Source organism: Lynx rufus, unplaced genomic scaffold, assembly GCF_022079265.1.
Source record: "Lynx rufus isolate CCGP_SWC_20201006 ecotype Redwood Valley unplaced genomic scaffold, mLynRuf1.p SCAF_2, whole genome shotgun sequence".
Classification (NCBI taxonomy): domain Eukaryota; kingdom Metazoa; phylum Chordata; class Mammalia; order Carnivora; family Felidae; genus Lynx; species Lynx rufus.
Window position 1 is genome coordinate 187,011,479 of NW_025814834.1, and position 24,301 is coordinate 187,035,779.

At 37.0% G+C, this 24,301-nt stretch overlaps 1 protein-coding gene and 1 pseudogene across 1 annotated transcript in view; one reads left to right on the top strand and one right to left on the bottom strand.

Annotated features, from left to right (window-relative positions):
* The window catches only part of ZSWIM5 (zinc finger SWIM-type containing 5), a 265,035-nt gene that overhangs the window by 136,153 nt on the left and 104,581 nt on the right, over positions 1-24,301 (top strand). The window lies entirely within an intron of this gene.
* Positions 6,700-6,907, bottom strand: LOC124516106 (60S ribosomal protein L38-like; annotated as a pseudogene).

The following is a 24,301-nucleotide window of genomic DNA, read 5'->3' on the forward strand; positions in this document are numbered from 1 at the left end:
GGGGCGCCTGGGTGGCTCAGTCGGTTGAGCATCCGACTTCGGCTCGGGTCATGATCTCTCAGTCTGTGAGTTCGAGCTCTGTGTTGGGCTCTGTGCTGACAGCTCAGAGCCTGGAGCCTGCTTCGGATTCCGTGTCTCCCTCTCTCTCTGCCCCTCCCCCACTCATGCTCTGTCTCTCTCTCTCTCTCTAAAATAAATAAACATTTAAAAAAATCTAAAAAGAAAAAGGGAATGGGAGAATAGCGTTTGAAGGAATTCAGAGTACAGGAATGGTGGCAGGGAGATAGGACAGTTTTAAGTATTTAATGGGATGATCTGGGCAGACCTCACTGAGAAGGTAACATCTGAGGAGACTTACTGAAAGAAGGGAGGGGTGTACCAAGCAGATATTTGGAAGGAACAGCTAGACCAGAGGCTTTGTGGTATGGCTGTGCCTAGTATGTTTGAAGAGCAGCAAGGACTGTAAGGGGCAGAGTAATAAGAAAAAGAAGTCAGAGATGTAAGCCTATGTAGACCATTGTAAGACTCTCAGCTTTGAATGAAATGGGAAACCACTGGAAGTATCTGAGTAGAGGAGTGTCAGGATCTGATAGACTTTTTTTTTTTTTTAACGTTTATTTTTGAGACAGAGAGAGACAGAGCATGAATAGGGGAGGGGCAGAGAGAGAGGGAGACACAGAATCTGAAACAGGCTCCAGGCTCTGAGCTGTCAGCACAGAGCCTGACGCAGGGCTCGAACTCACGGACCGTGAGATCATGACCTGAGCCGAAGTCAGACGCTTAACCGACCGAGCCACCCAGGCGCCCCGGATCTGATAGACTTTTAAAAGATCATTCTGAATGCTATGTGGAGAATAAATTTGAAGAAGGAGTAGAAAGGTAGAGCAGGTACCTGCTCCTGTTAGGAGGCTAGTGAAATAATCCAGGCTTGGACCAGAGTTGAAATAGTGGAAATGTTGAGAAATTGTTTTGGAACTATTTTATAAGTGGAACAAGTATAATTTCCTGATGGATTGGATATAGGATGTGGAATCAAGGATAACTCCAAGCTTTTGGGTCTGAGCAATTGGAGGAGTGAAGTTTGGCATCGAGATGGGGAAGGGTATAGGTGAATTAGGTTTTGGACTTGTTAAGTTTGAGATGCTTATCAAGACCTCCAAGGGTTTTATGGAGACCTCTAAGTAGGGAGTTGGATGTATGAATATGGATTTTGGAAGAGAGATCCTTATCTGAGATAAAAATTTGCGAGTCATTGGCATACAGATAGTATTTAAAGCAAAGGCACTAATTGAAATAACCAAGGGAGTAAGTATAATTAGAGAAAAAAGGTCAAGGACTGAGAGCCCTAGGGCATTCTGACTTTGAGAATTGGAGGGAGAAGGAGGAGGAACCAGCAAAGAAAACTAAAAATGGGGGAATCCAATAAGATAAAAGGAAAACCAAGACAGTGTGTTGTCCTGGAATCCAATGAAGAAAATACTCAAAGATGGGGGAGTTGTTAATTGTGTCAAAGGTAAACTAAGGACTGAGAAATACTGATTGAATTTAGCAATATGGAGGTCATTGGTGACTTGGATGAAGTCCTTTTTTTTTTGGAAAACTTTTTTTTTAATTTATGAATGAATGAATGAATTTAATTTTAGAGAGAGAAAAAGCAGGGGAGAAGAGCGGTGGGAGAGAGAGAGAGAAAGAAAGAGAATCTTAAGCAGGCTCCACATTGAGTGCAGAGCCCAATTTGGGGTTTGAACCCACGATCCTGGGATCATGTATGACCTGAGCCGAAATCAAGAGTCAGGCTCTCAACTGACTGAGACTCCTGTGCACCCCTGAAATCATTTTCACTGGAAAGGTAGGTGCATCTGTTTGGAATGGGTTCAGAAAGACTGGAAGGAAAAGAATTAGAAACTATGAACAACTCTAGTCTTGCTCTAAAGGGAACAAAGAAATGAAATAGTGGGGCAGGAAAAGTGGAGCTTTTGTTTTTAAAGATGCGAAAAATTACATTGTTTTTATGTTGGTAGGAATGACTCATCTTTGCCTATCATGAAACCAAAGCCAAGACAGATTTTCCATGACATTACTTGAATCACTGCATCTAGCCATGCCTGAAGTTGGAGTCACCTACTTGAACTTCCAGGTTAAATGAGCCAAGACATTCCCTTTCTTGTTGAAGTAGTTTAAGTCAAATGCCACTTTCAGTGAAGAGTCCTACACTACCTTTTCTTCCTGTCTTCAAGATGGTCTTCATGCCATTTTTAGGGTTAACTTTCACTGGGTTTCTAATATAATTTATGAATATATTATTTATTATACATTTATATACATGCACTTATCTTCTTATTAATAATATTTTGCAGTTTTACAAATTGAAAATGAAATTATAATAGGGAAACCTGGAAAATTAGCTGCCGTCTTCTTTTCAGTTAGAACATGCTATTTTATCATGGTTTTATTTTGTATAACTCAATGTTTTATTACAACACAAACCACTCATTTAACCATTTCCAGAGCAGGAAATAGAATATTGCCAGTACCCTTTAACACTTATTCATGATGCATCCCAGTCACTGTGTCCACCCTCCTTACAAATATAACCACTGCCCTGATTTAATGGTAATCAATTCCTTGCTTTTCTTTATTGTTCCACTTAAGCATGTATCTCTAAATACTGCAGTTTAAAGTTGCATGTTTTTTAACTTTATTTAAACGTAATCATGCAATAAGTACACTTTTTATATGGCTTATTTTACTCAGCATTACATTTATGACATTCATCTAGATTGTTAAATGCTGTAATACTGTAATATTGTAGTGTAATCCACAGTTACATGATATAGAACATTTTCATGTCTCCAAAATTTTATCTCAGGTGGCTTCTTGTGGGAATCCCCCCACTTGCTAATAAGTAACCACTCTTAATATTTTCCACCTTAGATTAATTTTCCTGTTCTAGAACATCATATAAATGAGATTATATAGTATATATAAATGTTTGTGTTGGGCATTATGGTTATAAGATTCAGTGTATTATTATGTGTATCAGTAGTTCATTTCTTTTTAATGCTTAAGTAGTGTTTGATTGTATAAATATACCACAATTTGCCCACTCTTCTTTGAATAGTATTTGAGTTTTTCCTTTTTTTTTTTTTGCTATTGCAACTGCAACTGCTATAAATATTCTTTTTATAAAATTTTAAACTGTCTATTTGTTTTTGAGAGAGACAGAGCGTGAGTGGGGGAAGGGCAGAGAGAGGGAGACACAGAACCCGAAGCAGGCTCCAGGCTCTGAGCTGTCCACACAGAGCCTGATGTGGGGCTCCAGTGCACAAACCACGAGATCATGACCTTAGCTGAAGTCAGACACTTAACCTACTGAGCCACTCAGGTACCCCACTATAAATACTCTTATATAAGACTTTGTGTGGGCATTTTTTTTTCATGTCTCTCAGCTAAATACCTATGGGTAGAATTGTGTCGAAGTGCACATGTATATAAATGATTATGTAATTTTGGAATTCATTAGTTTATTTATGGCAGTTCTCACTAGCAGTATATGAGAGTTGATTGCTCCACTTCCTGGCCAACATTTGGTGGTGTCATTCTTTTCAGTTTAGCCATTTTAGTGCATATGTCGTGTTATCTCACTACAGTTTTAATTTACATTTCTGCAATGACTAAAGATGTTGAACACTTTTTCAGTGTTCATTAATCACTTCTATATCTTCCTTTGTGAAGTATGTTCAATTTTTTTGCCCATTTGAAAAAAAATGGGTTGAGTTTTTTATTGTGTTATAGAAGTTCTTTATATATCCTGAATACAAATCCTTTAAGCAGATACATTTGTCAGATATTTTCTCCTTGTTTTTCACTTGTCTACTCATTTTCTGAGTGTCTTTTGAAGAACAGAAAATTTGATGCAGTCTAATTTATCAGCTTTTTAATGGTTATTGCTTTCTCAATAATGTTTTTATAGTTTTTCTGGCAGGCTCATATATATCTTTAGTTACATTATTTCTAAGTATTTAAAATTTTATGCTATTGTAAATGGTACCATTTTTAAATTGTATTTTCTAACTGCTGGCCTATTAAAATACAGCTTTTTTTTGTACATTGTTATTCAGTAGGCTTGCTAAATTCACTGATGTTAATAATTTACCTATAGATTCTTTAGAATTTTCTAACTCCATAATCAAATCCTCTACAAATAATTTGCATTATGGTGGGGTTTTTTTTCCTTTCTAATCCTTATTTTCTTTTCCTTGTCTTTTTGTACTCATTTGGACCTCCAGTAGGAAGTCAAATAAAAAGGTGACAGTAACATCCCTTTCTTGTTCGGTTATCTTTAAAAATAACAAACAAAAACAACAACAAAGTTTCAACATTTAGTTTGATGTTTGCTTAAGTTTTTATAGGTAACCTTTATAGGTTTAAAGAGGTCTCCTTGTTTTTCTATTTGCTGGTAGTTTTTATTATGATTACAGATCAAATTTTACCATGTTATTCTAAAAAAAAAGATTTCATCTGGACATTTAATTTTCTGTATTGAAGAATTTACTTAACTAGTTTTAAGTTGTCTTCATAAAATCTTTATTTAAACTGTTCCTCTAGGTATTAATATAAGTAGATACCTAGAATGGACTGAAGCCTGTGATTCTTGCATTTGAGATTTTGGTGTCTGGAGTTCTGCTTCTTCTAGGATGTTATTCTATTGCAGCTTATTTTTAACCAGATGTACTTCATGTTACACTTTCACTCTATTTAAACTTCATTGTAACCCAGTAAATAGACTAGAAGTAGACAGATTAATAATTAAAGATAAGGATGGTGGGATGGAAAGACTATCTTTCTGATTAGGACTTGCCTAAGATAACCCAACTAGTGAGTGGCAGGACGCAGACTTACAAATTTTGATTTAAAGTGGACTGTACTCTTCATTATACTGACAGCTACTTCTAAGTAGCTGCCTGAGTGGCTAGCTTATAGACCATTGGAGATAGTAATCTAGATAAGCAGAAATGAGAGTCTGAACTAAAGAATAGTGGTGAGAATGAAAAACGACATAGCATGCAAATGGTATTTTTGCCATTCTCTTTGCTATTTTTCTGTAATTTTTACTCGATTCTATCATAGGAGGGTTTTGTGGTTTTTTGTGGTTTTTTTTGCTTTTTTTTTTGTTTGTTTTGTTTTGCCCACCATGTATCATAACTATTTGTCTTCATGCCTCTCTCTCTCTTTAGATTATAAAACAGGCAAAGACTGTGCCTCATTTATATATCTTCACTGCTTGATATTAGCACATTGTTCAAAAAATGTTACTTGATTGTTTGCTTGCTTATTAGCTAAGTGAATGAATAGATGGATTATAGAACCATTTTTGGAAAGCTTATAAATTTTGTATATGGGAGGCAAAGAATATAAGACCAGCGTTCAACATCGAATGGCCAGGATATTTTCCTTTTTTTTTCCTGTTGTTTCAAATTTTTAATTAAATTCTAGTTAGTTAACATATAGTTTAATATTGGTGTCAAGTGTAGAATTTAGTGATTCATCACTTGCATAGAATACCCAGTGTTCATCACAAGTGCCTCCATAATACCCATGACCCATTTAGCCTATCCCCCACCCACCTCCCTCCATCAACCCTCAGTTTGTTTTCTGTTAGGAGTCTCTTATGGTTTGCTTCCCTCTCTCTCTCTTTTTCCCATTTCCCCTATGTTCATCTGTTTTGTTTCTTAAATCCCACCTATGAGTGAAATCATATGGTATCTGTCTTTCTCTGACTGACTGACTTAGCATGATACACTCTAGTTCCATCCACGTCATTACAAACAGCAAGACTTCATTCTTTTTGATGGTTGAGTAATATTCCATTGTATATGTATACCACCTCCTCTTTATGCATTCATCATTGATGGACATTTGGGCTCTTCCCATAGTTTGGCTATTGTTGATACTGATGCTATAAACACAGGGGTGTTTCCCCCCCCCCAAATCTGCATTTTTGTATCCTTTAGGTAAATACCGAGTAGTGCAATTGCTGGATCATAGGGTAGTTCTATATTTTGCTTTTTGAGGAACCTCCATACTGTTTTCCAGAGTGGCTACACCAGTTTGCATTCCTACCAATAATGCAAGAGGGCTCCTCTTTCTCCACATCCTCGCCAACATCTGTTGTTTCCTGTGTTGTTAGTTTTAGCCATTCTGACAGGTGTGAGGTGGTATCTCATCATGGTTTTGGTTTGTATTTCCCTGATGATGAATGATGTTGAGCATCTTTTCACATGCCTGTTAGCCATCTGGATGTCTTCCTTAGAATAGTGTCCGTGTATGTCTTCTGCCCGTTTCTTAACTGGATTATTTGAGCTTGATAAGTTGTTTATAGATTTTGGATGCTAACCCTTTATTAGCTATGTCATTTGCAAGTATCTTCTGCCATCCATAGGCTGCCTTTTAGTTTTGTTGATTGTTTGCTTCACTGTGCAGAAGCTTTTTATCTTGTTGAAGTCCCAATAGTTCATGTTTGCTTTTGTTTCCCTTGCCTCTGGCAATGTGTCTAGTAAGTTGCACTGGCTGAAGTCAAAGAGGTTGCTGCCTGTGTTCTTCTCTAGGATTTTGAAGGTTTCTTGTCTCACCTTTAGATCTTTCATCCATTTTTTTTATTTTAAAATTTTTAATACAGTTCAAATCGATGTGCCACGTTCATTTCAGCTCCTTCCCTGCCAAACCTGGGGGTAGGGACTGTTTCAGTTTCTCTGCCTTCTCTTTGTAATGACCAAGTTACAACAGTGTCTGCTTCATTGAACTTTAAACTTCACATTATCCTTATTTTTCTTGATCTTGATGGATTTGCATCCTTTTGCCTGGACATGAATAGAAAGTCCTTGATTTCTTCAATTTTGCGAGACATGGCGAGGAGGGGCACAGGGAAGTGCATAGCTGGCACAACGAGCAGCAAGAAGAGAGAGAACAGGAAAAAAAACTTTTGGGGTGCCTGGGTGACTCAGTCGGTTGAGCATCCAACTCTTGATCTCAGCTCAGGCCATGATCTCACAGTTTGTGAGTTTGAGCCCCATGTTGGTCTCTGTGCTGGTGGAGTGGAGCCTGCTTGGGATTTTGTCTCTCCTTCTTTCTGCCCTTACCCTGCTTGTGCATGCGCTCTCTCTCTCAAAATAAATAAACTTAAAACTTTCATCAGTTTTGAATTTATTTTTGTGTATAGCATAAGAAAGTGGTCCAGTTTCATTCTTCTGCATGTTGCTGGCCCGTTTTCCCAACACCATTTGTTGAAGAGACTTTTTCCACTGGATATTCTTTCTACTGTGTCGAAGATTAGTTGATCATATAGTTGTGGGTCCATTTCTAGGTTTTCTGTGCTGTTCCGTTGATCTATGTGTTTATTTTTATGCTAGTACCACACTGTCTTGATGACTACAGCTTTGTAGTATAGTTTGAAGTCCGAAATTGTGATGCCTCCCACTTTGCTTTTCTTTTTCAGAATTGCTTTGGCTATTTAGGGTATTTTGTGATTTCATACAAATTTTAGGATTGTTTGTTCTAGCTCTGTGAAAAATGCTGGTGGTATTTTGATAGGGATTGCATTAAATGTATACATTGCTTAGGGTTGTATAGACATTTTAACAGTGTTTGTTCTTCCAATCCATGAGCATGGAATGTCTTTTCATTTCTTTGTATCCTCTTCAGTTTTTTCCATAAGTGCTCTAGAGTTTTCAGAATACAGATCTTTTACCTCTTTGGTTAGGTTTATTCCTAGGTAACTTACCGGTTTTGGTGCAATTGTAAATGAGATTGATTCCTTGATTTCTTTTTCTGTTGCTTTATTATTGGCATATAGAAATACAACAGATTTCTGTACATTGATTTTATATTCTGTGACTTTGCTGAATTCATGTATTAGTTCTAGCAATTTTTTGGTGGAGTCTTTCAGGTTTTCTATAGAGAATTTCATTTGTCTGCAAACAGTGAAAGTTTGACTTCTTCCTTGCCAATTTGGATGCCTTTTATTTCTCTTTGTTATCTGATTGCTGAGGCTAAGACTTCCATACTATGTTAAGTAACAATGCTGAGAGTTGATATTCCTGTCTTGTTCCTGACCATAGAGGAAAAACTCTTCAATTTTTCCCTGTTGAGGATGATATTAGCTGTGGGTCTTTCATATATAGCCTTTATAATGTTGAAGTATATTCCATATATACCCACTTTGTTGAGGGTTTTTATCAAGAATGGATGCTGTGTTTTGTCAAATGCTCTTTCTGCATCAATTGAGAGGATTATATGGTTCTTATCCTTTCTTTTACTAATGTCATATAACATGTTGATTGATTTGCAAATATTGAACCAGCCCTGCAGCCCAGGAATAAATCCCACTGATCATGGTGAGTAATTCTTCTAATGTACTGTTGGATTCAATTTGCTAGTATCTTGTTGAGAGTTTTTGCATCCCTGTTCATCAGGGATATTGGCCTGTAATTCTCCTTTCTAGCAGGGTCTTTGTCTGGTTTTGGAATCAAGGTAATGCTGGCCTCATAGAATGAGTTTGGAAGTTTCCTTCCATTTGCATTTTTATGAACAGTTTGAGAAGACTAGGTATTAACTCTTCTTAAATGTCTGGTAGAATCAGGGCACTTGCGTCAGGCTCTATGCTGACAGCTCAGAGCCTGGAGCCTACTTCGGATTCTGTGTCTCCCTCTGTCTCTGCCCCTACCCCATTCATGCTCTCTGTTTCTCTCTCAAAAATAGACAAATATTTTTTAAAAAAATTTAAATAAATAAATGTTTGGTAGATTTCCCCTGGGAATCATCCGGCCCTGGACTTTTGTTTGTTGCGAGATTTTTGATTACCGATTCAATTTCTTTGCTGTTTATGGATCTGTTCAAATTTTGTATTTCTTCCTGTTTCAGTTTTGGTAGTTTGTATGTTTCTAGGAATTTATCGATTTCTTCCAGATTTCCCCATTTGTTGGCATATAATTTTTCATAATATTCTCTTGTATTTGTTTGTATTTCTGTGGCATTGGTTTGTGATCTCTCCTCTTTAATTAATGATTTTATTTATTTGGGTCCTTTATCTTTTCTTTTTGGTAAGTCTGGCTAGGGCGTTATCAATTTTATTAATTCTTTTAAAGAACAAGCTCTTAGTTTTGTTGATTTGCTCTACTTTTTTGTTGTTGTTTCTATATCATTTATTTTTTTCTCTAATCTGTATTATTTCCCACCTGCTGCCTTCAGGCTTTATTTGCTGCTCCTTTTCTAGCTCCTTTAGATGTAAGATTAAGTTGTGTATTTGAGACTTTTCTTGCTTCTTGAAGTAGGCCTATGTTGCAATATACTTCCCTTTTAGGGCCGCCTTTGCTGCATCCCAAAGATTTTGGACTGTCATGTTTTCATTTTTATTTGCTTCCATGTATTTTAATTTCTTCTTTATTTTCTGGTTAACATATTCATTCTTTAGTAGGATGTTCTTTAACCTCTGTGTATTTGTGGTCTTTCCAAATTTTTTCTTGTGATTGACTTCAAGTTTCATAGCATTGTGGTCTGAAAATATGCATGCGGGGAGGAGGGGCCAACATGGTGGAGAAGTAGGGGGAATCCATACTAAACAAAGAAGTATAGAAGCCAAAGGACTTTGAACACCAGGCCTGGGAGGAAAAGAGACTGAATCTACTAGGAAGAAAATGGGAAAACTGGAAAAAAAAAATAGGGCTACTCCAAGGAACAAATCAAAGCACACCTGGTGGAGGGTCCAAAATATTACTACGAGTAGGGTAATAAAATAACCAAAGTCACAACAACAGAGAGCAAGTAACAATCTCCAAAAAAACATCTCCTGAAGGGCCAGGCCCTGGACAGTGTATGACTCTCCTTTAATATAGCAGTGCTCACGGGTGCAGAGCACACAACAAGCTTTTAAAATGCATAAGGGACAGAAAACTAGCCAAAATGATGAAACGGAAGAATTCTCCTCAAAAGAAATTCCAGGAAGTAGTGACAGCTAACGAATTGATTAAAACCGATTTAAGCAATATAACAGAACAAGAATTTAGAGGAATAGTCATAAAATTAATCGCTGGGCTTGAAAAAAGCATAGAGGACAGCAGGGAATCTATTGCTACAGAGATCAAGGGACTAAGAAAAAAGTCATGATGAATTAAAAATGCTATAAATGGGGTTCAAAATGAAATGGAGGTGGCCACAGCATGGATTGAAGAGGCAAAGGAGAGAATAGGTAAATTAGAAGATAAAATTATGGAAAAAGAGGAAGCTGAGAAAAAGGGAAATAAAAAAATCCAGGAGTACAAGAGGAGAATTAGAGAACTAAGTGATGCAATCAAATGGAACAATATCTGTATCATAGGAATTCCAGAGGAAGAAGAGAGAGAGAAAGGGGCTGAAGGTGTACTTAAACAAATTATAGCTGAGAACTTCCCATATTTGGGAAAGGAAATAGGCATTTAAATCCAAGAGGCACAGAGAGCTCCCTTCTGATGTAACTTGAATCAATCTTCTACACGACATATCATAGTGAAACTGGCAAAATACAAGGATAAAGAGAGAATTCTGAAAGCAGCTAGGGAAAAACGGGCCTTAACATACAAAGGTACACACATAAGGGGAGTAGCAGACCTATCTACTGAAACTTGGCAGACCAGAAAGGAATGGCAGGAAATCTTCAATGTGATGAACAGAAAAAATATGCAGCCAAGAATCTTTTACCCAGCAAGTCTGTCATTCAGAACAGAAGAAGAGATAAAGGTTTTCCCAAACAAACAAAAACTGAAAGAATTCATCACCACTAAACCAGCTGTACAAGAGATCCTAAGGGGGATCCTGTGAGACAAAGTACCAGAGACACTACTACAAGTATGAAACCTACAGATACCACAATGCCTCTAAACCCATATCTTTCAGTAATAACACTGAATGTAAATGGACTAAATGCTCCAACCAAAGGACATAGGGTATCAGAATGGATAAAAAAACAAGACCCATTTATTTGCTGTCTACAAGAGACTCATTTTAGACCTGAGGACACCTTCAGGTTGAAAATGAGGGGATGGAGAACTTCCTATCATGCTACTGGAAGTCAAAAGAAAGCTGGAGTAGCCATACTTATATCAGACAAACTAGACTTTAAATTAAAGGCTGTAACAAGAGATTAAGAAGGGAATTATATAATAATTACAGGGTCTATCCATCAGGAAGAGCTAACAAATATAAATGTCTATGCACCGAATTCAGGAGCCCCCAAATATATAAAACAATTACTCACAAACATAAGCAACCTTATTGATAAGAATGTGGTAATTGTAGGAGAATTTAATACTCCACTTAGAGTAATGGATAGAACATCTAGACAAAGATAAATAAAGAACCAAGGGCCCTGAATGATATATTGGATCACATGGACTTAACAGATATATTTAGAACTCTACCTCCCAAAGCAACAAAATATACTTTCTTCTCGAGTGCACATGGAACATTCTCCAAAATAGATCACATACTGGGTCACAAAACAGCCCTTAATAAGTATAAAAGAATTGAGGTCAGAGGCGCCTGGGTGGCTCAGTTGGTTGAGTGTCCGGCTTCAGCTCAGGTCATGATCTCACAGTTTGTGAGTTCGAGCCCCATGTCGGGCTCTGTGCTGACAGCTCAGAGCCTGGAGCCTGTTTAGGATTCTGTGTCCCCCTCTCTCTCTGCTCCTCCCCCACTCGTGCTCTGTCTCTCTCACAAAAATAAATAAACGTTAAACAAATTTTTTTAATAAAAAAATAAAAGAATTGAGATCATACCATACACACTTTCAGACCACAATGCTATGAAACTTGAAATCAACCACAGGAAAAAGTCTGGAAAACCTCCAAAAGCATGGAGGAGGTGAAAGAACATCTTACTAAAGAATGAATGGGTCAACCGGGCAAGTAGAGAAGAAATTTTAAAAAATGTGGAAACAAATGAAAATGAAAACACAACAATCAAAATGCTTTGGGATGCAGCAAAGGCAGTCCTGAGAGGAAAATACATTGCAATCCAGGCCTATTTCAAGAAACAAGAAAAATCCCAAATACAAAATCTCACAGCACACCTAAAGGAAATAGAAGCAGAACAGCAAAGACACCCCAAACCCAGCAGAAGAAGAGAAATAATAAAGATCACAGCAGAAATAAACAATATAGAATCTAAAAAAAACAGTAGAGCAGATCAATGAAACCAGGAGATGGTTTTTTGAAAAATAAACAAAATTGATAAACCTCTAGCCAGGCTTCTCAAAAAGAAAAGGGAGATGACCAAATAAATATTCATGAATGAAAATGGAATTATTACGACCAATCCCTCAGAAATACAAGCAACTATCAGGGAATACTATGAAAAATTATATGCCAATGAAGTGGACAACCTGGAAGAAATGGACAAATTCCTAAACACCCACACACTTCCCAAACTCAAACAGGAAGAAATAGAAAACTCGAACAGACCCATAACCAGCAAAAAAAATTGAATCAGTTATCAAAAATCTCCCAACAAATAAGAGTCCAGGACCAGATGGCTTCCCAGGGGAATTCTACCAGACATTTAAAGCAGAGATAATACCTATCCTTCTCAAGCTGTTCCAAAAAATAGAAAGGGAAGGAAAACTTCCAGACTCACTTTGAAGCCAGTATTACTTTGATTCCCAAACCAGACCCAGCAAGACCCAGTAAAAAAAGAGAACTACAGGCCAATATCCCTGATGAATATGGATGCAAAAATTCTCAATAAGATACTTGCAAATCGAATTCAACAGCATATAAAAAGAATTATACACCGTGATCAAGTGGGACTTCTTCTTGGGCTGCAGGGCTGGTTCAACATTTGCAAATCAATCAATGTGATACATCACATTAATAATAATAAAAAAAGATAAGAACCATATGATCCTGTCAATTGATGCAGAAAAAGCATTTGACAAAATTCAGAATCCTTTCTTAATAAAAACTCTCGAGAAAGTTGGGATAGAAGAAACATACTTAAACATCATAAAAGGCATTTATAAAAAGCCCATAGCTAATATCATCTTCAATGGGGAAAAACTGAGAGCTTTCTCCCTGAGATCAGTAACACGACAGGGATGTCCACTCTCACCACTGTTGTTTAACATAGTGTTGGAAGTGCTAACATCAGCAATCAGACAACAAAATGAAATCAAAGGCATCAAAATTGGCAACGATGCAGTCAAGCTTTCACTTTTTGCAGATGAAATGATATTATACATGGAAAATCTGATAGACTCCACCAAAAGTCTGCTAGAACTGATACATGAGTTCAGCAAAGTCACAGGATACAAAATCAATGTACAGAAATAAGTTGCATTCTTATACACTAATAATGAAGCAACAGAAAGACAAATAAAGAAACTGATCCCATTCACAATTGCACCAAGAAGCATAAAATACCATGAAGGAAATTGAAGAAGATACAAAGAAATGGAAAAACATTCTATGCTCATGGATTGGAAGAATAAATATTGTTAAAATGTCAATACTACTCAAAGCAATCTACACATTTAATGCAGTCCCAATCAAATTGCACCAGCATTCTTCTCGAAGCCAGAACAAGCAATCCTAAAATTTATATAGAACTACAAAAGACCCTGAATAGCCACAGTAATATTGAAGAAGAAAACCAAAGTGGGAGGCATCACAATCCCAGACTTTAACCTCTACTACAAAGCTGTAATCATCAAGACAGAATGGTATTGGCACAAAAACAGACACGTAGACCAGTGGAATAAAATAGAGACTCCAGAATTATACCCACAAAAGTATGGCCAACTCATCTTTGACAAAGCAGGAAAGAATATCCAATGGAAAAAAGACAGTCTCTTTAACAAATGGTACAGAGAACTGGATGGCAATATGCAGAAGAATGAAACTAGACCACTTTCTTACACCATTCACAAAAATAAACTCAAAATGGATAAAGGACCTGAATGTGAGACAGGAAACCATCAAACCCTAGAGGAGAAAGCAGGAAAAAACCTCTCTGAGCTCAGCTGCAGCAATTTCTTACTTGGCACATCTTCAAAGGCAAGGGAATTAAAAGCAAAAATGAACTATTGAGACCTCATGAAGATAAAAATCTTCTGCACTGCAAAGGAAACAATCACCAAAACTAAAAGGCAACCAACGGAATGGGAAAAGATATTTGCAAATGACATATCGGACAAAGGGCTAGTATCCAGAATCTATGGAGAACTCCCCAAACTCCACACCCGAAAAATAAATAATCCAGTGAAGAAATGGGCAGAAGACATGAATAGACACTTTTCTGAAGAAGACATCCAGATGGTAAACAGGCACATGAAAAGATGCTCAACGTCACTCCTCATCAGGGAAATACAAACCAAAACTACACTGAGATACCATCTCACGCCGGTTAGAGTGGCTAAAATGAACAAATCAGGAGACTATAGGTGCTGGAGAGGATATGGAGAAACGGGAACCCTCTTGCACTGTTGGTGGGAATGCAAACTGGTGCAGCTGCTCTGGAAAACAGTGTGGAGGTTCCTCAAAAAATTAAAAATAGATCTACCCTATGACCCAGCAATAGCACTGCTAGGAATTTACCCAAGGGATACAGGAGTGCTGATGCATAGGAGCACTTGTACCCCAATGTTTATAGCAGCACTTTCAACAATAGCCAAATGATGGAAAGAGCCTAAATGTTCATCAACTGACACATGGATAAAGAAGATGTGGTTTATACATACAATGGAATACTACTTGGCAATGAGAAAGAATGAAATCTGGCCATTTGTAGCAACATGGATGGAACTGGAGAGTGTTATGCTATGTGAACTAAGTCAGGCAGAGAAAGACAGATACCATATGTTTTCACTCATATGTGGATCCTAAGAAACTCAACAGAAGACCAGGGGAGAGGGGAAGGGGGGAAAGAGTTACAGAGAAGGGAGGAGGCAAACCATAAGACACTCTTAAATACTGAGAACAAACTGAGGGTTGATGGGGGGTGGGGGGAAGGGGAAAGTGGGTGATGGGCATTGAGGAGGGCACCTGTTGGGATGAGCACTGGGTGTCGTATGGAAATTAATTTGACAATAAATGTCATATTAAAAAAAAGAAAGAAAATATGCATGGGATGATCTCAATCTTTTTGTACTTATTGAAGGCTGATTGTGACCCACTATGTGATCTATTCTGGAGAATGTTCCATGTACACTTGAAAAGAGTGTGTACTCTGCTGCTTTAGGATGAAATGTTCTGGATATATATGTTATGTCTATCTGGTCCAGTGTGTCATTCAAAACCATTATTTACTTGTTGGTTTTCTGCTTAGATGATCTGTTCATTGCTACAAGTGTGGTGTTAAAGTCCCCTACTATTATTATATTATTATCATTGCATTTCTTTATGTTTTTTATTAATTGATTTATATATTTGGGAACTCCTATTTGGGGGCATAAATATTTACAATTGTTACAACTTCTTGATGGATAGACACCTTAATTATGATATAGTGCCCTTCTTCATCTCTTGTTACAGTCTTTGGTTTAAAATCTAGTTTGTCTGATATAAGTATGACTACTCTGGCTTTCTTTTGGTTTGACCAAGATGTTTTCCGTAATAGGATCTGGGAAATCAGGAGGAGCATACTTTCTAGGGGAAGAATGATGAATTCAGTTTAGAACATGTTGAGTTTAAGTGACTTCCATAAGAGATGTCCAGGAAGTGGTTGGAAATGTAGATCTGCAGCCTTGAAGATTTTAGAGATGGGGTGGGGAGGTAGGTATTACCAACAAAAAGTAATCTTTGAAATTATTTGAAACTATCCTAGTTTTCACCATCATTTATTTCCTATAAATAACTGTAACAACTTCCTAACTAATCTCTCTGCTTCTGTTCCAGCCTCTCTCTTTCAATCCATTTTCCTCATTTTTATAAGGATGATGTTTCTACAATAGAGATCTGATCATGATATTGCCTTATTTAAAATAATCTTTTAATGGTTCTTCCTTGTTTTCAGAAGAGAATTAAAACTCTTTGTCTGTTTGTCTTTGTCTCAACCCTCCCTGCCTCTTCAGGCACGTCTCTACCATTCTCTTCTTTACACTGTACCCTTCATCCATACAGGACTGCTTGAAGTGCTGTTTACAGGCCTCCATTATAGTAGTACTGGTGGTGGAGGTAGTGGTGATACTACTATTAATACCAATATTTTTTCAGTAAATGTTAGGATTATTTCAGCCCTTCTTTTTTTGCAATTTATATGTAACAGTAATAGCTAGCAGTTAATATAGCACATACCGTGTAACAGCACCTTTCTAAGAGCTTCACACTTTGCTCTACCCAGCAGGTGTCTTCTTAGGTTCAGTTAAACATTTAGACTCACAGGACTATATAATAGGCCACACTTGACATCAGTCTGTTTAAAACTATATAGGACATTTTAAATTTTACTACAAAACTACAGTAATCAAAACTGTGTACTGTTGGTATAAAGACAGACATGTAGAACAGTGGAGTAGAATAGAGAACCCAGAAATAAGCCCTCATATACTTATTTATTTGCTTATTTATTTATTTATTTATTTATTTAAATGATTTTGGGCAAAGGTACCAAGACCATTCAATGGGCGAAAGGACAGTCTTTTCAACAGTTGGTGCTGGGAAAACTGGATATCCCCATGTAAAAGAATGAAGTCAGACCCTTACTTAACACCATATATAAAAATTACCTCAAAAGTTTCAAGAACCTAAATGTAAGACCTAAAACAATAAATCTATTAGAAGAAAGCATGGGACAAATCTTAATGACATTGGATTTGACAAAGATTTCTTGGGTATGATGCTGAAGGCAGAGGTAACAAAAGAAATTGGATTTCATGAAAAGCAAAAATTTTCACTCATCAAAGGACACTATCTACAGAGTAAGAAGTTAACCCATAGAATGACAGAAAATATTTGCAAATCATAAATCTAGTAAGAGATTAATATGAAAACTATATAAAAGACTCCTGCATGTCAACTATAAAAGACCAAACACCTTGATTCAAAAATGGGCTAAGGACTTGAATAGACATTTCTTCCAAAAAAGATAAGCAAATGGCCAATAAGTACATGAAAAAGATATTCAACCTCACTAATAATTACAGAAATGCATATCAAAACTATAATGAGATACCATGTCATACTAATTAGAATGGCTACCATAAGAAAAAGAGAGAGAAAACGACAGGTGTTGACAAGGATGTGGAGAAATTGGAAGCCCGTGCACTGTTTGTAGAAATGTAAAATGGTACAGCCACTGTGGAAAACAGTATGGGGTTTCCTCAAAAAATTAAAATAGAAATTACCATAGGACCCAGCAATTCCACTTCTGGGTATATGCCATAATGAACTGAAAAAGTCTCAAAGAGATTGTACATCCGTGTTCATAGCAGCATTACTCACAAAACTAAGATACAGAAGTAACCCAAGTGTCCACTGATAGATGAATGGATAAGCAAGATGTGGTGCATATATACAATGGAATATTATTCAGCCTTTAAAAGGAAGGAAATTCTGTAATATGCTACAACATGGATGAACTTTAAGGACATTATGCTAAATGAAGTAAACCAATGACAAAAAGACAAATGCTGTATGATTCTACTTATATGAGGTCCGTAGAGTAGTTAAAATCATAGAAACAGAAAGTAGAATGGTGGTTGCCAGGAGCTAGAGGAGGGAAGAATAGGGAGTTACTGTTTAATAGGTATAAAATTTCAGTTTTACAATATGAAATGAGTTTTGGGGATGGATGGTGGTGATGTCTGCACAATTGTACAAGTGTATTTAATACCCCTGAACTGCACACTTAAAAATGGCTGTGATGGTTTAATGTTATGTATATTTTAACACAATAAAAAAAATAACCAAGTAACAGGACAGGAACTAAAACTTCTTTAGCAAGATAGCATCAGGCATTGTTCTTCAGTGAGAACTTTATAGAAGTTCATAGAGCTGTCTACACAACTGTTCAGGAGCGATTCTTTGCCCCCATTCTCTTAGGTGATAATCATGTATAAAGAAATGAGATCCATATTAGACAGGTCTAAGAGTTGCCCTGACTTAGCAGGCTCATATCCCACAGGAACCAGTATCTCTTAAGGCAATTACATAGGCATAGTAGCCCTGGGTTTTGACTTAAAACTACATATTTACACTTCCTATCATTACCAATCAGGTGTCTTTTTTTTTTTTTAAAGTAGGCTTCATACCCAGGGCAGAGCCCAACTCAGGGTTTGAACTCCCCACCCTGAAATGAAGACCTGAGCTGAGATCAAGAAGTGGCTGCTTAACTGACTGAGACACCAAGGTGGCCCTAATCAGATGTCATTTTTAACTATAACATTGCTTAGGAACGTAGTTGACATTATACCTTTATCAGGTTTTCAAGGAAACGTAGTTAAAAATTTAATCAAAGGCCGAAGTCTCATGAAGAGAGTTTTGTTCCCTTTCCCTACACATATGTTAACCCATTTATTCCTCACTACTAGAAAATGAGGTAGTTACTGTTATTATTATCCCATTTTACAGATAATGAGACTGAGGTAGAGAGAAGTTACATAACTTCCTCAAGGTCACACAACTATTAATAAAGATGATAAACATGAACCCAGGCAGTGTGACTCTAGCATGTGCACTCTCAGTCACTGTGTTAGTCAGAATTATAGCTCTCCAGAGATGTCCACATCCTAATCTCTGGAACCTGTGACTATGTTCTGTTAACAATGGCAAGGAGAAATTAAGGTTGCGGTGAAAATTAAATTTATTAATCAGTTGACCTTGATATGGGGAGATTATCCTGGATTATCCAGATGGTCCTGATCAACCACAAGGGTCCTTATAAATGAAAGAGAGAAAAGTGATTCAGTGCCAGATTGATACAGTGGAGATTTAGCCATTAGTAATGATGAAGATGGAGGAATGGGCCACAAGCCAAGGAATACAGGTGAACTCTAAAAGCTGGACAAAGCAGGGCACCTGAGTGGCGCAATCAGTTAAGTGTCCAACCTTGGTTCAGGTCATAATCTCACGGTTAGCAGGTTCGAGACCCACGTCAGGCTCTGTGCTGACAGCTCAGAGACTGGAGCCTGCTTTAGATCTGTGTCTCCCTCTGCCCCTCCCCTGCTCACTCTTTGTCTCTCAAAAATAAACAAACATTTAAAAAAAATTTTTTTTAAGCTGGATAAAGCAAGGAAATGGATTTTCCCTTAAAGCCTCTTGGATGAATGCAGTCTTGCCAACCCTTTGATTTCAGCCCAGTGAGACCCATTTTGGACTTCTAACTTCCAGAACTGTCACATAATATATTTATGTTGTTTTAAACCACCAGGTTTGTGGTAATTTGTTACATCAGCAATAGGAAACTAATACAATCACTATACTATATTGCATCTCATATTGTACTATATTTTTGCTGCCAGGCTTTTATTTTGCATGTGACATTCTGCCCCCTTTCCCTACTTCTGGAGTCCCTTTCCTGGCTTCCTCTTCAGTCTAGATTGGTTGTTTCACCTGTGTCTTTCCATCTCACTCTATAGCATTTCTCATATGCATGTCAAATGATGTAAATTTTTTGTTCACCTCCCACTCCCCTTTCAAGATTTAACTGAAATATCACTATTTTCTGGAAGTATTTCCTGAACTGCAGACCAGCCACAGACACTCAGCCAAAACTAGATGTGCCTGCTGTATTTTCTGCTAATCTTTGTCAATAACATTTATTCCCTAAGCTATGTTTACCAGTAGACACTGTTCCTTCTCAACTTAGTATCCTTAGTACTCAGCTTAGTATCTAGCATACAGTAAGGGCTTAAATTATGTATGATGAATGAATGAATCAATTATTTTATCACTTAGAATTGGAGTTTGAATATTGTATTCATTCTGAGGTTGAAAATCACTTTTTTTCCTCCATAAAGAGTACAAAAAATAAGAAAAAGAACTCACTGTGGCTGCTACCAATAATATGGTAACCCTGCTGATCTGAGGTGTATCCCTTCCAGCATTCATTCTCTCAAATGATTAAATTTTAGCACTATTTGCCTAGGTAATAGCCTGATTGTTTTTCTTTTTCCGTCCAGTTTTGAATGAGAAAACAGTATTTTATATGGCATAATGTTTGGTGCAGAGACTGGGATTCCACTATGTGGTCCTAGATCTTTGAGAGAAAGAAACTTCTTTCTCTGGTCTATATGGACTTTCTAGATTTTTATTTTTTGCTACCTCTCGGGTAAGAGTATTTCCGTTTCCCCTTTGGGACTCTGCACTTCCTTGCCTACAAAAATAGCCCTGTTCTTCACCAGCATTCCTGGTCTTGAGAATCCCTACAGGACCACAGAGGAACTCTTGGCTCTAGATCTGGATTATAGGGGAGAAAGCTTCATCTAGCTGTTTTGTTTCTCTTACAGGATACTCAAAAAGCAAGTCTGCTTTTTATGATTCACAGAAGAAAGCTTTTGTTTCCTTGGTATATATACCTTCTGAGTTCTAGTCTGATGTTATTCTGAGACCAGGCCAGAATAAATTGAGCTTTAGCTCAGATCACAGCTGTTTTGTTTTATAAACAACCTTAAGCCAGTTTAAAGAAGAGAAAAATAAATTATATCACACAGGGTGAGAATCCATAAATGCATAATTCATAGTTTAGATATTCTATAGGTTTTCAGGGAGTCTTTCTAAAGAAGTAGTATACATGGGGAGAAATATTCTGTTTAGCAAATTTATTCCCTGCCTTTGGGGCTAGAGCAGCAAAGGAGTTAAAAGCCATATAAGAACAGTAGGTTCAAGTAGCTGGTCAATTAATGGGATTGTACAGTAAGAATATAATTTTGATTCAGAAGAGCTGCTGACACAAGATTTTTCCTATGAAGAACTGCAACTTAGATCCAATGGATGATGTGAATGCATTTAGAACCCTGAGTGAAGACTCAATGAGAATGTCTTTTATTTGATTGGTGTTTGTATGGAATCAGGTTACTCTAGAATGTAGAAAAATGGTTTTGCTCCAGTTTCTAAACAAAATGAAAAGCATTGTCCTAATTGAATTTGTTTTGACATTCTTGCTGCCCCACACAGGTCAAGTTGCAAGATGGAACAAAAGAATAAAGCTAGAGGGTAATATGAGGCCTTGTCCAAAATGCTATAAATGTTAGGAATGGTGTTCTTAGTAGTGTATGAAACCTTTAAATAAAGAATTTTATGTGGGATGTGCATTTATCTCCATATTAAAAAGGCCATGTTAGAAATAAAATGTCATGGAATTTAGAAAAGATGAGGATTAAGATTGCCTGAAAATAAGTCTTTTGATTGCTATAAGAAGTTGATTACATTTAGCCTTAAATGAGGGGTCTTTAGATATTGAAATAAGGGACCTAGCTATAGTTATAGTCAGAACACTAATAACATGGTATGCCAGACACTAACATATATTAGTGTGTGTATGCCAGACACTAACGTTAGTGTCTGGCATAGACACACACACACACACACACACACTCATTTAAGTATAATTTCAATGTATTCTGATGATTTGATTCAGTGTACACAGTCTTGGAAAAGTAGCCAGGAAAATTTTTTTCCTCTAGGAAAGAGGTATCTGGGCAATTTTTTAATGTTTTAAAATAAATCTGGATGCTATTTTGAAGATTCTTGAAAATAAGCATTTGATCACTCAATATTGTGGTTGACCAAAAATAGCTATGTGTATCCTTTTCCTTTTGAAAAGCAGTTTTTTTTAGTTTTTATTTTCCATCATTGATGTTGCCTACTGATTAGAATAGGGTAACTTCTGAAATCATTTTACAATTATATGTTGCCCTTTTCTTTGTTCAAGTCAATAACCCAAGTGGTAGTTATTAGCTATAACATCCGTTTTGGCAACTGTATGCACATTGTTTCTTTTATGTATGCACATTATTTCTGCAGATAACTACTTAAGGAGTATGGAGATTTTTTTGTTTGTTTTTTGTTTTTTGTTTTTGCTAGTCTGTGTTCAGTGTGAACTGAGAAGCTGAGAAGCAGGCATCAGATCTGCAGTTCTGAATAGATGTGTTATCCATCAATGCGCAAGACAACTTGTGCTCTAAATCTTAGACTCCACAGAGTGGTTGGGGTGGGGGGATGAAATTACTATTTTTGAAGTGATTATATTTTATACATGTTAGGTTTTTTTGTTTGTTTTTGTTTTTGCATGTTAGGTTTTTAAGTGAATTTTCCAGACAGATTATCCCCCTCTTTTTTTCTAAATAAAATATTTCTAAAATTACAAAAGAAAAATAACTCAATCTTCTAAAATAGATACCTAATCTCCTTATAGAGATCCAAGTAAAAGAGTACTGGAAAACTAGGTAATGCAAGGCTATCTCTGTTAGTGAATGCTTGGGTTTGGGAAGCCTCATTGTTCTTTAACAGTAGTTGCTGGCACAGATGGAGAGTAGAGACCATTGCCTGCTGAAGCTGGTGCTGACAAGGGCCTGTGGCTGCTCTTCAGAGGTTAATACAAGGAAGACCTCTTGATTTGCCAGAGGAGTCTGGGAGGGGAGCAGATGGCCACAAGAAGGGCCCCCCAGCTTACTCAGCTGCTCCAAGAAGCTTAGAGTGACCTCTCTAATACAAACAAACCAAGTAGCTCTCAGGGTAATGGAGCATCATCATTTGTATTCCCGAATAACAATACTGCTCCTCACTTTGCAATCTCTTGCACCCTCACCCAGTGTGTGGGCGCCATCTGCTTCTTGTGAACTTATATAGGCACTGGCTCTGGCCAGTTGGGATGGCTATTGAATGATATCTCTGAGAAATGTGTTCTTTACAAATTACTTTCACAAGAGTCTGATAGGCATATGAGTATTATTATGTCTATTAGCATAATTAAGAAACTGAGGCAAAGAGCAATTGAGGTATACTGGAATTAGAACTCAAGCACCCTGATTCCTGAGCTCTTTATATCACAGTATGAGTCCACAGAGCCATTCTAGTGCTCTTGGTTGGGTGGTAGTTATCCAGCTTTTGAATAAGGCTTTCTGGGAAGGAAATTAGTTACTTTGGGGATGTTGTTTTCACTGTTTTAAGCCTTCTTGTGGCTACTGTTTTGTTAGGTGGCAGAAAGGAGAAAAAGTGGCTGCTGATATACTGCTGTAGCCTTCCAGGAGACAGGAATTAAGTGAGAAGGTCTAATTTACACTATGCAGTTTCATCAAAACCAAGTTTATTCAAGAAGAAAGCATTCTCATTCAAAGGAGCTACCTAGTTTATATATGTGTGTGTGTACACACATACACACACATTTAAAATGACCATAAGAAAAATTATTCTTTTTGTAAACCACAGCTCTCTTTTTTTCTGCCATTGGCTGAAACTACGTTCATTTTCATGCGTTAGCACCTGCTCATGGGTCTGATGAATCAAAAGAGCAATGAGCAAAGTGGTTTTAATTGCCCGAGATTTACTAGAGCTTTTCTTGCACTCAAAAACACAAAGCCTTTGAATGGTGTTAGAGGGTTGTACTGAGAAGTGCTTTCCTTTATAACTCTCAGCAGATGATTGATTCACTCACTGTGCAGAAACATTGTCTTGTGCACATGAGTTCATGAGTCCATCTTCATTCCAACTATGAGAGCATCACAGATCACTTGTCAGTTTTACTTGCCTTGTACAATTGCCCAGGAAACCAGGCAAACATCAGAGTTTACTGACTTGTCAATAGCATCTTTGTAGAATTGTACTTGCTAATTACTTTTATAAAGTTTTCTGTGTACAATGTAAACTGCATAGTCATACTCAATATATCATAGTAGTTAAGAGCCCAGATTCTAAAGCCAGATTCTTTGTGTCAAATCCCAACCCTACCTCTTACAGGTTGTGTGATCTTAGAAAGTTTCTTTACCTCTCTAAGCCTCAGTCTCTTCACCTGAAATGGGGATAATAAGTGAACCTATCTTACAGGCTTGTTTTGAGGATTTATTTAATTAATACATGGAAAGCAGTTAGAACTGTCTGGTACACAGTAAGTATCCAGCAATTGTTAGCTAATAAAACTGCTCACATTTTATATTTTTAAAAATGAGTTAAAAATTGGCAGAAACATAACAGCTATTCCTTTGAGGCGTAAATATGAATTATGGAAAATAATCTTGGTGCTTCACTATTTTTAGCATTATGTACAAATTATTGTTACTATGCTCAGCATCCCAGTAAAATTGTTTAACTATTGTCTGGTTTCATTATAATCATAAAATCGG